Genomic DNA, 15131 nt, shown 5'->3' on the forward strand with positions numbered 1-15131 from the left:
GTTCATGATGCAATTGGTACAAACTGTTAGATAAAATCTGAAATAACTCTGTTTTATGGGGTAGCTGCATGTGTCACTTGTGATTTGGACAGCGATATATGCAGCTACAAGCCAACAATGGAAAATTCTTCATTTGGTTATAAGAGTAGGTAATCTTACTATGACTGTTTTCAATATCGAAGATTTTTATAGCCTGCATAGCCTGGTATCGGTTTTTTAAAGATTATTATAATCCCAAAAACTTGAATGGAGAGCTGCTACCGTATTGTACTCGTATCTATAAATATACTTATAAACTATAACATACTTTATAGGTTCAAAATGCTTGCACCTTTTGTTAAGCCACCTGGAAGAAATTGATATCCGCAACTTTTATATGTCTGAGCTTGCCCACATTCGGACTGAGCACCTGTAAGTCATTTATTTTGTTTTAAGGGGATCAGATTATCGATCTAGAAAGACTTTTAGGCAAAATCACTCTTACTACTTTAACAATAAGGTTGTAATTGTTACAGTGATATGACGATGCAAAGAAAGAATCGATTTTTGTCAGACACAACATTCGACGCTATCGATATTTAAGCTTTGTCAAATATTCTTTGTAGTTCTGCTTTCACGCACACTAACACATAGCCCTTTGATAACTTAACAGTGATACCCTTTATACGCCTACAAAGGTGAACCCGTTTGAAAATACGCTAAGAAAAAGTTTGACTTGCGACATCGGGTTTCAGAAAAACATTATTCTCATTAAGAATTACATAAATTCACTTACATGAGAACATAACTTAATCACTACAAAATATTTTATAATGACTCATTCATTACCAATATCATCAAAAAAATGTAAAAAAAACTATAGATTTAAATGTAAGAGTTATAACATTCACCCAGGTTATTTATTTTTATTTGTTAAATATACAATTACACTGTATTAACTATGTAAAATTAAAGAGATTCAGTCACCTTAAATTAATCATTAATCCGTCTAATTTTTTTAACTGTATTTTTTATTCTTTTTCTATTTCAATCGGTATCAACATTGCAATCAACGACTATTCGTTTGTTTTAAAAATAAATCAAACAGAAGTCGGATAGTGTTCCTTTTTTCTATGTAACTGTTAACCAACTCAATCTGGGTCACATTTGAAGCTCAGAACATAAAAGCTTTCGATCCTAGTCTGATCTAACTTGACAACTACTGACAAGATTCTTTGAAAGAAACTATATGTTAGTCAGCATCAATATAAGCGTGTATTTTAACCAGACATGTTCAACATTTTTCTTATATGGGGCGCATTACATTTTCTACGTGACCAAGACAGTGTCACTGGCCGCTAGCAAAAAATATTTAGAGGTCTTTGAGAGCTCATCATCGACATCGTAATCAGCCCATATTCGTCCACTGCTGGACATAGGCCTCCCCAGTTACACGCCATCGATGTCTATCTTTGGCTGCTCGCATCCAGGTCCCGCTAGCCATCTCAATAGTGGATAATATATTTCTCACTTCAAGTACTTCAATGATAAAGGCCTGTAGAGCATGCAGGTTGAGCATAGCTGTCATAAACGATCTCCGACTGTAGCTATCGAAGATGTGCCTGGCTTCGATTTATGTTCATCCTAGGTATTTTAGAGGGGTTCGATAACTTCTACCAATGTTTGAGAGGGCGCCAAGCTTTCATTTCGTGTACGTTGCAATTGCTCTACAATTATAGAGTTAGTGAAATATAAGGTTCATTTTTATAATTTTAAGATATTTTTTCCGAAAATTTCTCTTTCCACTATAAAATACTTGACCCCACACCTGTGAGGTACTACGATCATAATCTCAAATCCTGGCGGTAGATGCACGATGAGGTGTTATCGTCTGCTCGTGCGCACGTCCGCGCTGTTTACGTGACCGCCAGCTGTCATAACACAATACCAGTAGCCATGTTGCACGGTCGCACAGATTTCATCTCCGGAGAAAAGGTTTTATTTGTTTTTTATATGGGGAAATGTAAAAGAAAGTCAGATGAGTACTGTAGGCTCAATGAGGAGTTGGCAATAAATAAAAAAGGTGTCATAATTTCTTACAAGTTCCTTGTAAATGCAAATGCAAAAAATATTGATGTTCTTACTTATGTACATTTCTAAATGGGTCTTCCAATCTCTTTAAACGACTAATAAGCCAAAAAAAATACATCGAGACTCCTAGACATTGCAATCAAATTGGCAATCTCTTAGATAAACGTCTAATTTTATTAGGTAAGTATAACAAGGTGAAACACCTCTTCAACCAAGCAAACGTATATGGCTAGATTATCAACTCACAATAAGTATGATTAAATGTCAATGGTCAAAACAAATATTAGTCTTAGACTCACCTCAGACGGTGTGAGGAATACCGTGCGAGCTGCAGTACATTGCGGAGTAGCTCTACTATGCTATCAATAGTGATACATCATTGCCAGCAATGTATTGCATTTTCACGATTTACTCGCACCGTCTAAAACAGCTTTTAAGTTACTATATGGCACTATTGAATAGAGGCTCTCGGACATAGGTCAAGTTGGTTTGCTTATGTAATGTGCCAATATTACTTCATGCTTGGTATTTCTGTGCACGTAATTTGCAAGTTAAATAAATTGATGGACTTCGTATCATTGACATATATTTTAATTCTTTTTGCTTTTTCTTTTGTGGTTGAGGTTTAAATTGCCAATAAGTTTTGTTGTTTAATTTATCCGGACGACTTTTTGCAAAAAGAAATCTTTATTGAAGGATATTCTGAGAACATTTTCCGCGATCTACTCCTTTAGTTTCCCATATAAAGAAAAACGAAACTAACCAAGAACCCACATTGATGTGACTCAGTTACAACAATAAAAAATAACGGAATCCTACAACTTACACATGCATCTATAGACATCATACGTCATATCCTGTAAACACGAATTATAATGTCATTCAACTGCAGAAGACCGGAACTAGTGCCGTGACAAACACATTCGGTGATTGCATTATCATACCAATTAGTCGATTTATGAGTATTATCCGGCGTTACGGCACTAATTCGAAAAGGCGTTTTCTTAGTTTAAATGAATGTCATGTCGCGGTCGGTTTGCTTGCTTGATGATTTATGAGTGCTAACTGCATTTTAATGAAATAATTTTGTATTTATTTTTTGATGACTTGTGGGACTGTTTGCAATGTAGTTTGTTTTGTTTAAAATGTAGGTGTTCGTGTCTGAAGCTGTGTTCTAGTTCTATTTAGAGCAAAGTCATATGATTAGTCACAATTGAGACCTATAGTTGCGTACATACTATTTCTAATTAATTTTATACTGTAAGTTAATTTAGATTTATAAGGGGATCAGCTCCAAATTAAATATGTATTGTACTTCGGACCCTTTTATCCAAAAAAAAGGGGTTTAGAACCCTTTTTTCATTTTATCCATATTTTTGAATATTATTAAAATCCACTTGGTATCTTGTTACAAACACTATCTGTGACTGCCTCCTGAAATAAGCGAATGCACTCATAAACACGCAGTTACGCACACATATCTTTTTAATTTTTATGTAATATGAAGTATTTGGGTGTGTTCCACTAAGGGAATGGTCGCGTGTTGATTATAACATCAAGAACCCAATTAAGTAATTAAACGTATCAACTATTCAATTGGGTTAAAAGATGTATTGTGTATTTATATCTTTACTCAAACATTTACTATAAAGGCCAACAATTACTGGCGTTTGGGTCTAGACCCTGACTGCCATGCCGACATCGTGAGTTCGATCCCGACCCATAACAAATGTTTTTGTGATGTGCATGATCATTTTGATTCTGGGTGTAATTTATCTTTAATACGCATGTATTTTGAAATATATAAGTAACTAGCTGTTACCCGCGACTTCGTCCACGTGGCTAGAAAATATAACTTAGGATTTTTTTAAATCGGATTAGTTTTTTGCGTTTCTGCCCTTAGTTGTAACATATTTCATTACTGATCTGCTCCTATTAATCATAGATTGATAGTAGATATAGGTATATAATATTGCCTTCCTGAGTTAATGGACTACCACTGAAATATTTTTTCATACCGCTCAGCAGTTTCTGAGATTAGGGCGTTCAAGCGTGACAAACTCTTCAGCTTTATAATATAAGTAGGTATGTGTAGGTTATGTGCGTGCATATAGGAAAAATTAAACTTAAGGAATGTTTTTTAAATAATATCATAAAGAGGTCAAATTTGTGAGTCTATGACATTGGAGGGATAATCGCAACATATGCTGAACCGATTTCGAAAATTCTTTTACTAATAGAAAGTCATGTTATTTTTTTTTTTGCACCTCTGGAAAAACACTTTTCCTTCAAAGATTGGACAGGGTTTTTCATACACACTGTATATACCCAAACAAAGTCGTCTTATAGCGTGGGGACGTGGCAACAAGTCCTCAAGATGATGGTAGAGTGTTTCAATCCTTTACTCACCGATCGCGTGCTTCTGCCGGTCAGAAATATGAGCCGGTGGGTCATTTTCTCGTGTTGTTTCTGGTCATGATAATTCGATACGAAATATATTTGTAAAACCTTTGGTTAATTTTTAGGCAATCATGACCAATAAGGTGGTAAACTTGGGCTTGCACATTCAATGTCAGCATAAATCGGCCTTCTTAAATCTGTTGCACCAAAAGATGGAATGTGAATGGTCACCGCTTAGCAGTCTTAATATTCTGAAGGATTTTTTAATATTTCAATACGTACTTTCCCAACTGAGAAGAACATACCGTTTGTTTCTTTTTGCCATTTAACACCTTCATAATATATACCGAACCATATCTGATGTCGGAATCTGTAGCGCAGTCAATCATAGGAGTATAGGAAAATGCACTCCGTTCCTTATCAACCTAAGAAAGGCCGCCATGCCTTGCGGCAACATTTTGAGACACATCCGATACGTTATGTCAGATGATTTCGACATTGTTCAAAGAATGTCGAAGGCGATCAGAATTCAAATGTTCGTTGCGCTCTTTTTCTGTCTCTTAATGCCGTTCTCCAGTTATTCTTTCTTTCTGATTTTCTAATTGATTATGAATATTTTAGTGTGTGAGTTTTCGGTACAATTTATGTTTATCTCGGTCAAACTGTTGACCATCACGTTCATCACTTGTTTCAAAAGACTTATCAGTAGATATGCAAATTCGCTGAGAACTCAAGCTTAATTTTCTATCAGTAAACGTCTCCGACTCGCGATTCAATGCGTGACGTTCACGATCAGCGGACTGTCGCGCATGTTCTGCACTTGCCTCTAGAGATCTAGAAGCAGATGCGTAGATACGCTGAGATATGAAACGCACGGAGCGAGCTGCAGCCTGACGTTCCCGAACAGCATCAACTCTCTCCTGACGCTTTTCGATAGATTCTTGGGACCTTATGATCCTCCAAATTTTAGCTCCTTTGAAACGTTGGGAAAGATTTACCTGTTTTTGGTCATGGTTATAGTTTTATTGCGAAGTTACCTGATCAAGTAAAATGTAAGTGACTGGTCCGCTGGCTACTACGTAGGTTTTATGACAATATATAATACAATAAGGACTTCTTTTAATTTACTTTTCAAACTATGACAGACATCAAAATATGTCAAATGTTTGACAGGAAAGTAAGGTAAAGGCACCTAATTCCGCGGTGTTTTCATTATAACTTAAAAGAACATAAATTGAGTGTTTAATATACCTTTCTGTAGAATTGACAAATTTTATTAGAAGTGTTATTTATCTTAATTTTGAAATATACTCACAGATTGACTGTATAAAAGATAAAAAATGTTAAATAGTGTAAAATGTAAAGAAGTCTGAGGCACCTTATTCCGATTTAAAAATTCTAATTCCAATGCATTTTGTTCCTAATTCTGAGTATAAAAAATATTTAGGAAAGGAGAAAGGCAAATCTCTTTATTGTCTTTGGATTTTATTTCAATCTTAGTATTTAAAAAGGCTCGGTATTTAAAAACTTAATTTTCTCCTCAATTCGTGAAGAAATACTCAAGAGTTAAGTGTTTTCGATAAAAAATATAAACCTCATAATATTTTGAACTAAACAAAAACTCACACAATATAAAACTACACTATTTAGCAAATTTAGTATTAAACATGCATTCAAGTAGCTGCTAGCCTTAAACTGAGCGATTATTAGAAAACCTACACATACTAAAGCCATCATTGATTGTAAGACTATTTGTGTGTGTACATAAATTATTAAAAAACCAGCTAAATAATTAATTAAATAAGACCTTGCTTTGATAAGACCGTTTTTTTACAATATCGAAATATGGTGCCTTTACCTTAGTAACTTAAATTTGTTATTTTTTCGCCTTTTCCGCATTTTTTTCGAATTTTCTCACCGTTTAAACCTTCCCTGGACTTCTACGAATACTTCAAGACTAAAAAAAGCCAAATCGGTTCAGCCGTTTTCGAGTTTTAGTGAGACTAACGAACAGCATTTCATTTTTATATATATAGATTTTATCAGTTATGTAGTACTCATAAATACAATATTTTTTATGTTTGAAATTCGTCCCAAATGTTATATGTATATATTTTATACAATTTTATGTCCCGTAGGTCATACTTGAAAAAATATATATTACATATTTCTTTTTTTTTTTCAGAATATGGTATACCGTAAACCCAGCATCATATACTTACATCAACAACAAAATTAATCTAACAATGTTTAGACTTAATATCGTACATCTAATACCTATTTTTACACGTTGCATCTCAAATAACAACGTATGTAGATGCATAGATGGCCGGAAAAAGAGTTCAACGATCGCTTAATGTAATCACAGAGGAGTGCAAGCCGCGCTCTGTAACTGATCATTCTGTGCATTATAATGGATGCTGAGCTTTATAATTATAATCATATGCTTTTTAATAATACAAATCACTGGAATTATTCTGTTACATTTTTAAGGTGTTAGCGGTAATCGAGTCTCTGATAAATCAGGTTGTTATTCGTTTTCGATTAGTGACGTCACTTTAATTAATGAATTCAATAATACAGGCGCCCAACTGATAGATTTTACAGTAGTTAGAATAATGGTTTTTCCTGAATAGGCCGGCCATCGAGTATGAAACTTACACTAATTTCTTGATCTTGGGTTATTGCTATATGAGCATGAAGCCAGCCACTATTACTGCCCAGTTGAAGTCACCAAGCAAAACCAACGTTGCGCGACGTGTCGCGGATTCGAACCCCGCTTAGGAAATGCGTGTGTGCGATTGTTTGTCCAGAGTTTGGGTGTCTTGTGCATGATACTTGAATGTTTGTGAAAATCCCCGCGTCACAAGGTTCAAATTCTTAAGTGCGGGAGTCGTTTAAAAAGAAAACTTAACATTTACAAAACATCTATATCCACTGACAAATAGACAAATGAATGACGTACCACCCTCAACAACCGCAGAATTGAATAAATCCCACGACAAATCGTAGGCACATTTTATAAATGTATTTATTCAAACGGATATTGTGGCTCCACCCGCGCAATGACTAGCGAACTAATTGATTATGTGTAGGAGATTTAAGAAGATAGATCGCTATCGATTTGACATTGACATAAGACTGCAGCTGAGACTAATTGCACAATCTAAAGTTACTAGCAGACGTCGTAAACTGGCTTTCATTGAATATACTTAAATTGAATTGTGGAAGGTATTTAAAATAAGGTTTTCTTAGTGTTTATTTTTATACTAACACACATAATAAATAAATAAACGATTGAAATATTCAATTTGGAAATAATCATCTTCTGTTTTGTTGTTTGACATTGGTTTTTGGTCGCGTTTTATTTTTAAACTGAGTTTAAAGACCAAAGAAATATACCAGATTGTTTACCTTTTTAAAGGTGCATACAAATGCCTTACAAATACCTTAACAAATGGAGTTTATATCTAAGATTTGAGTGCATGTTAATTTGTGTTTTATGCTTTGATTTTTCAAATTGACATATCAATAACAAAATGTAACAAAATAAAAGCTGTATCTCTTCATTTACGTAGACGAATTAAGTAGGTAGATCATTTATATAGATGAATGAAGCAACAAGGCGATTAATAAAGCAAGATGACGCAACAAATTTAATTAAGATCTAGGTACGAGCCCTTATAGGAAGCACCTCCACGATACGCATTAAAACATTCATTACGTAAACAAACGACCCCTTTGAATATGCGCGCACGACGAAGGCGCATGCTCGCATGCATTGAGGGTGCGTCAGACTGCCTGCCGCCCTACCCGGGGTCAACGACCGCACCACAACAAAGAACACCACCTGTAGCCACCACTGACTGGCGATCGATATATTTATAATGACTGTTTGAAACAATAGGGCTAAAGTACATACAACCTCCTTGGTACTTACTTGGTATTCAATTGGTATGCAATGTTTTCCAGGGGTGAAACCTCTTTGGTCCTAAAACTGCTCTTTTATAAGTATACTCCTTGCATAATACATATGCGAGTCAAATATGAGTACTCAAGTTGTTTGAATAAAAAAGCAGAGATGTTGATTGCAAGAAAAAATGTGGTCGTTGAAAAAAACATAGTAAGTTAAGTTATTACAAAATAGTTACGTAAAATACAGTATGTAAAGTACAATTTCATGCTTTTAAGTTTAAATTAATCTACTATTAGCATCAAAACAATGGCTTGAGTTATTACCCTGCAGTTAATTACAGCTCAGCGACTGATGGCTGGTTTCCGTTCCGAAAGAAAATTACTGCACAATGAAAGTTAAATATTGTAATTAAAATTCATTGAAAACAAGTACTTACCACTTAAAATTAAACTATTATCCGCTTCTTTTACATCCAAAAAAAAATATTCTGACCTCAGAGACTTCGTATAAAATCTACGCTAGTTATGTTAAGAAGATAAATTGATGCTGTAATAAAAAGCTTAAATATAGCAAGATTCATGAAAAATTAAAAGATTTGTAGAAAATTAGGTTATGACTGGTACTAGCTGTTGCTACAACGCGAAAATGATCCCACAGAAATTTAAATAAGGATAAAAACTGTCCTGTGTTAATCTTGGTTATAAAAGGTCTGTGTGCCTACCAAGTTACGTCTAAATCCGTTCTGTGGTTTTTCAGAGGCATAATACTTACAAACTTTCGCCTTAAAATATTAGTTTGATAAAAGATAGCATAAGTATGGGCAAAATCATAAAATATGGTAAATCATGTGAAATACTTTTAAGCCAGTAAAAGTTATGGAACGAAAACACTGGTCGTACATACAGACCCACACAAATAGAATACCATCTTAGAAACAGACCCTCGCGATAACCTTGACCTCTACAAAGATAAACCTCGCCATGCATAAACTCCTTGGTGACAAACAACTTTTACTTTATAGCTTCATTGTTCATTTCTACGTAACTTGACATTTCTCTTGAAACTTTGTTCAAATAAAACACATTGTACTGTTGACCGCACAATGTTTATACGTGTTTATAAAAGGGACCTTTGCTTAAAAGAAATAAGGATTAATTTCGCAAATCAGCCTGACATTGTTACCGCTCAAGGGTGGACTGTACATTGGGAATTTAATAATTGCACAGGGTACACGTTAAGCACAATACAGCCTATTAAAATAAGAGCCTATTTAGTTGTGTACAATGCTAAAATATATGTCTGTTTGAAAGTTTGTTTTGCCCGACCTTTATTCAAGGATACCAATTTTATAGTTATTGTCATAATTGGTACCGTCGCTAAATCGACGTTTCAATTCGAGTTTGATAATACAAAGATGTAAATTGATAAAATTCAAATGTCAAGTAACGATTTTCAATGTATTTAGCTTATACTTTTAGAATAGGGTATTTTACAAAAAAGAACTGTATATATTATAGAAATTATGTTGACTTTTATTTCTTAAACAAAAAATGTAAGAAATATTTTTAGGTTTTTAGTCTCCACTACCATACTGAAGTGATTTTTAACTTAATTAATTTTTAATATTGTAAAAAGTAAATACGGATTTATACTATTAAATATAGTCAAATACCCTATTAGATACCTTCCCACACACAAAAGTATTACAGTCTTCCTGACATGCCACCCAAAAAGTCAATTACAAACACGTGTACATTCAAGTTCCTTTGAATAACATCTTAAAAAACAAAAGCGTAAAATCTTAATTCTCCTGTGAATGAGTCCACCCCATCCTGACGAATAAGCCTGATTAATTAGAGATAGTTGATAGTCGCGGTACAGACCGCAACAGAAGTCAGTTCACAAGAGGCACGATTTATCCGAAAATGTACTATGATAAAAAGCTCAAATATTTTACACTTACTAGTTAAAGACATGATTAGAAATATCATTCTTATAAAATTTAAGTTTTAAATAGTATTATATATTGTAATAGCATTATGGTTGTAAAAGCTTGAGAGCGCCATAGACGGCGTAGTGCGGCATCTGTCTTCCACGCACCTAATTTAAACTTACTTGAAGTCGCGGTAAAGGCTCCTTCAATTTTCTAAAAAACTGTATCTAAAATAATTCATCGAGTTTGTTATATAGCCGACATGCCACTAAAATATATTTCCGCTTCGTAAATCGGAATCAACTTCTATTGCTGACTGTACTTGACGCACTTGGGTCACAGAGGGGAGTCGATGGGGCTATTTTTAGTATACGAACGCGTTTTATATACACAAGTAGGTGCTTTGATTAATTAATTATGCATTTTCATGGGTTTTGAGATCAGGTTTGAAGAGGGCTTTGGTAAGAGGTCCTTTGGGATCAAATTACTACACGAAATTGATAATGATTTTACAATTTTCGTGCTGTTGTTTTAATGTCATCTAAAGTTACTATATTTTTAATAGTTAATTTAAGCGGATGAAAAAATACTTATAACAAACTCCAACTTATAATGACATTGAAATCGCTTTATTGTATTCAATAGCACCGTTGCAAATCCCATTCAAATAAAACAAACGATTGCACAGATTATACAGACTACGCTATTACAAGCGTTACCGACGTTATGTCACGCCCAACCTTGAACCCTCGTTCAGTTCAATTGCTAGCTGTTAAATACAATTTAAGTCGCCTTTTATTTCCACTTGTTGACACTTTTCAATTAAAGGCCGAAAGACAAAAAGGCCTCGATTTAATCAAAGTAAAAAGTGGACCGTGAACGAATTCGTCGCATTTCGTTAATGAGAATTTTTAACTGAAATAAAATGATTCAAAGTTTAAAAGATCCCATTTTAACGTCAATTAAGATCAGATGGCCTACCATCGCGTCATAAAGTATGAATAGGGCCACAGAGGTAGTTGCATTTATGGAAGCGGGATAGCAAAATACAGGGCGTAAAGCCGTCTCTTTTTCACAACTGCATCAGTCTTTCGCCCAAGCTTTGCAAAATCCAATGAAAAACGAATTACGTCGGTATAAGTAGAGATTGCATTGACCAAGACATCATTACGGAGGCTTTACGACCGTCATTATGTCAACTATGGAGCCTTGAACTCGCCTTGAGGTTGTAAGCTGCAACCTTTTAACAAAGACCTCCTTGCAAAATTCAGAATTCAGTTTTGTGGATGATGGTATAGTTTTATTTTATTTTTGAAATCGTTTGACAATAGTAACCACTACCATTAGTAAGTATTTCTTTTAATTACGTAAACCGACTATCGTCATTCCTTGTGTATTTTTTTGTTATATCATTTTGAATAAGTTGGTGTCGTCATTTTGACTTTATTTGAAAATAAGAACGCAGAACAAAAAGGGGTTTAAAAAGTATGTAAGCTTTGTCAAATTTTGTAAAAGAGAGAGTCACTAAGATCATCAGTAAATAGCAATGAGAACAGTACATTTCCATGAATAAATTACGTCTGTGACATGCAAGCCTTTGACAAGTCTACACAATTTACATAAACGGGTCGCAAAAAATGCAATATGCATGGCGGTCACACGAGGCAACAAACCGATTTCTATTTTTAAATAAAAGAGTAAAGACTTTTTTGTTCAAAACAATAATAATGAAATTAAAAAAAAAATGTTAAAAAAGGAAAAGATAGCAAGTTTGTTCTCAATTCAAAAAGATTCTGAGAAAATCATCCACGAAAAAACTGGGCTTCATTGAAAAGGCCCAGAAAAACAGAAGTGCCGAAAGATATTATCCTCAAGCGAGATTTAAGATTAAATATTGATGTTGTTGCTTGTTAAATATTAAACTGCGGCCTCAGAGCAAAATCTCGTTTAAAGAGAAGCCGGTTAATTAACGGTATTAAATCGTACTTACATTGTTAATTGTGGGAACATCATGTTGACAATCATCGGCATTAACAATCGTGGTAACTAGTTTGTCCGCTATTGTAAATTCGACTTTAGGACATGATAATAGATTTTAAATTGCTCTGATCGCAATCATTGAATGTTCCACATCATGTTTGACGCTACTGTAGAGTTTTTGTCTGATTCGAGATCAGATTTAGATATCATGCCTGTGCGTGACATAGATTTATTTTTTTAAAGAAATAAGTACGTTTTATGTAAACTAACAAAGACTTTCACGAAGAATGCGAGAAAAGTAAAAGGAATAAATCAATATTTTATTATTATTTAATTATATGAAATTCAATTCGTTGTAATATTCGGAAATAATGTGCGTTACGCGGTCACGAGTAACGCACATTATTTAACCGTTCTATTCCAATTTTTTTGTTCTGTATAGATACAAAAATACCTCCGGAAATTAAAACTGTCAATAGCGACCTTAACTGCTGTACTTTTAAAGATAAATTCCATGTAATAAACAACAACATACAAGCAGCAATTACGTATATAAATACTGCTATTGTATTGTCATTTTCGACTTACAATACAATGTTAAATTGCCATTTTATTAGTACCGCTAGTACCAGCAATGGTACCTTGAATGGCGGTCGTTGTCCGTGATTGACAGACGCGGGTGCATTCAAAAGCACAATGCACCATTTTCGGATGTATTCTATATAAATATATGGGCATGAGTTGGAGTCTTTCGCTGTTTATTTGTATTGGGAGGGAGAAAAGTCAGTCTGTTTGTTCAGCAAAATGTATTTTCGCTGTCGTTGGTGATAATATTTTTTTGTTGTTCTTTACCTAATGGGCAATAGTTAAAACTTATAATGTGAATATTCTGTGTGATCGTCTGTTGTTAAGTCTGTTATCTGGCAGTATCTCATGAAAGGTAGAGCTAAACGGTTGAAATGATAACAGACGATGTATTTTTGATGGCGCTAGAACAACAACAAATAATAAACACAAAAATTGACCCGTGAACATTTTTTATCCCGCTTATACGAAAAACACGAACTAACAGAAAAACAGGAACTTAATAACTGTAAACGTTCCAAAACTCTAATACTTACTTTCAAATAGAAATCACAATTATAATTTATCAACTTTCACATCCAAGTTATTATAGAAATATATCCGAGTTCCCAAGCTCCTCCGATCATCAATTAATCATTAGTAATCGCTACCGATAAATGTATGACCAATGTAAAGCACAACATGGCGTGCTAAATCTAAAAACATTACTAGGCAATTTCATAGACATTACTAGTAGATTATTAATCAGAAATAAAAGATAAGCAGGTGAAAAAAAGCTTTTAAACCAACGACACAATTTATTATAGCTTATTAATGATAGGACATAAATTTTGGTCGTTTAGTATCATAGTGATTAAAAAAAGAATGTTAAATTCCATGACCTTTATATGCCAAAGTGACTTTAAAAAGTTATTTAAATTAAAACAATAAAAAATAGTTTTGCGCACAACAATTTTAACACATTTGAGTGAAAAAAAGAAATTTATTGACTTTTGTTTTATTTTTTAAACAGCAAAAATGGCGGGCAGTGTTCGCAATCATCTTTTTATTTTAAATCTAATAGATCCGACATTTTTTTTAAACTTTGTCGCAGGTCGATAAAAAAACATGGCCGCGAACTTTTCTCGCGCGTTCATATTTATATTTACATTATTTGTTGTATTCCTTGATTTATAACCAGCTATACGTCTTACTAGTACCTAATGCTTTAATAATACTAATATTAATATACCTAGTGATGAAGTGCCCTTGACTGTGCCTGATAGAATTGACCGGACAAAAAACAGTGTGCAGCCAACAACCAAATGTGCGCGTTTTATTAACAAATTATATGGTCCGGTAGTTTTATTTTAGGTATCATGAAATTAATTCATTAAAACTAATAAAAACTTATAATTAAAATGCTGAAACTGTATCTAGTGCCTGGTTAATTGTATTTTTAGCACTTACGCGGATTAAGCACCTCTAAAATATTGAAGTAATAAAAGTAATACCTACAATTAAAAAAAGGGGACAAGTGCGAGTTGAACTCGCGTGAAGAGGGTTCCGGACGATGTTACCAATCATGTTTTTGGAGTTAAAAAATATGTTCTCCCACACATTCCACCTGCAAATGTAAGTTGGTACGCACAATATTGAGTGATTTACCATGTTATTTTAATATCATGGACTTCTTATAAGTTTTCCTATTTCGTCTATTTTCTTGAATAACTTGGAAACTATTTATTTTAAAATTACAAAAAAATAAATTTAAGATCTTCTCAACAAGACCTTTCATTTGATATGCCACACGATGCAGTTTTCAGATTTTTTTTTAATTTTCCCCTCCCCCAAAAATGACCCGCCATATACAGATTTCATCTGCTCACGTCACACCTCTGTGTTTAGGTCACAGGAATTGATATGTGTACCAAATTTCAACTTAATCGGCCTAATAGATTCGGAGATAATTGACTGTAAGCGACGGACGGACTGACATACGAGTGATCCTATAAGGGTTTCGTTTTTGTACCACCATATAATACCATAGAATATAGAATAGTAACCATATATAAGTATAGCTCTAGAGTTAAGGCACCTCTTCACACATTTTCTACGGGTCAGCTAACTAATATCATCCCCAAAATACCCCCGTAAGTGAAGCCATACACTCAAAGAGGCCATATATCAAACTGTATGTTAATTAGGTGCTTTAGACAGCAACAATCTTAGTTAAATTATACTCTGACTTGACAAGTATAAATACAT

General features: G+C 33.9%; 1 protein-coding gene across 1 annotated transcript in view; it reads right to left on the reverse strand.

The window, feature by feature from the left end:
- The window catches only part of LOC113507861 (proton channel OtopLc-like), a 57880-nt gene that overhangs the window by 41710 nt on the left and 1039 nt on the right, over positions 1 to 15131 (reverse strand). The window lies entirely within an intron of this gene.

This window comes from Trichoplusia ni, chromosome 2 (genome assembly GCF_003590095.1).
Source record: "Trichoplusia ni isolate ovarian cell line Hi5 chromosome 2, tn1, whole genome shotgun sequence".
Lineage (NCBI taxonomy): Eukaryota > Metazoa > Arthropoda > Insecta > Lepidoptera > Noctuidae > Trichoplusia > Trichoplusia ni.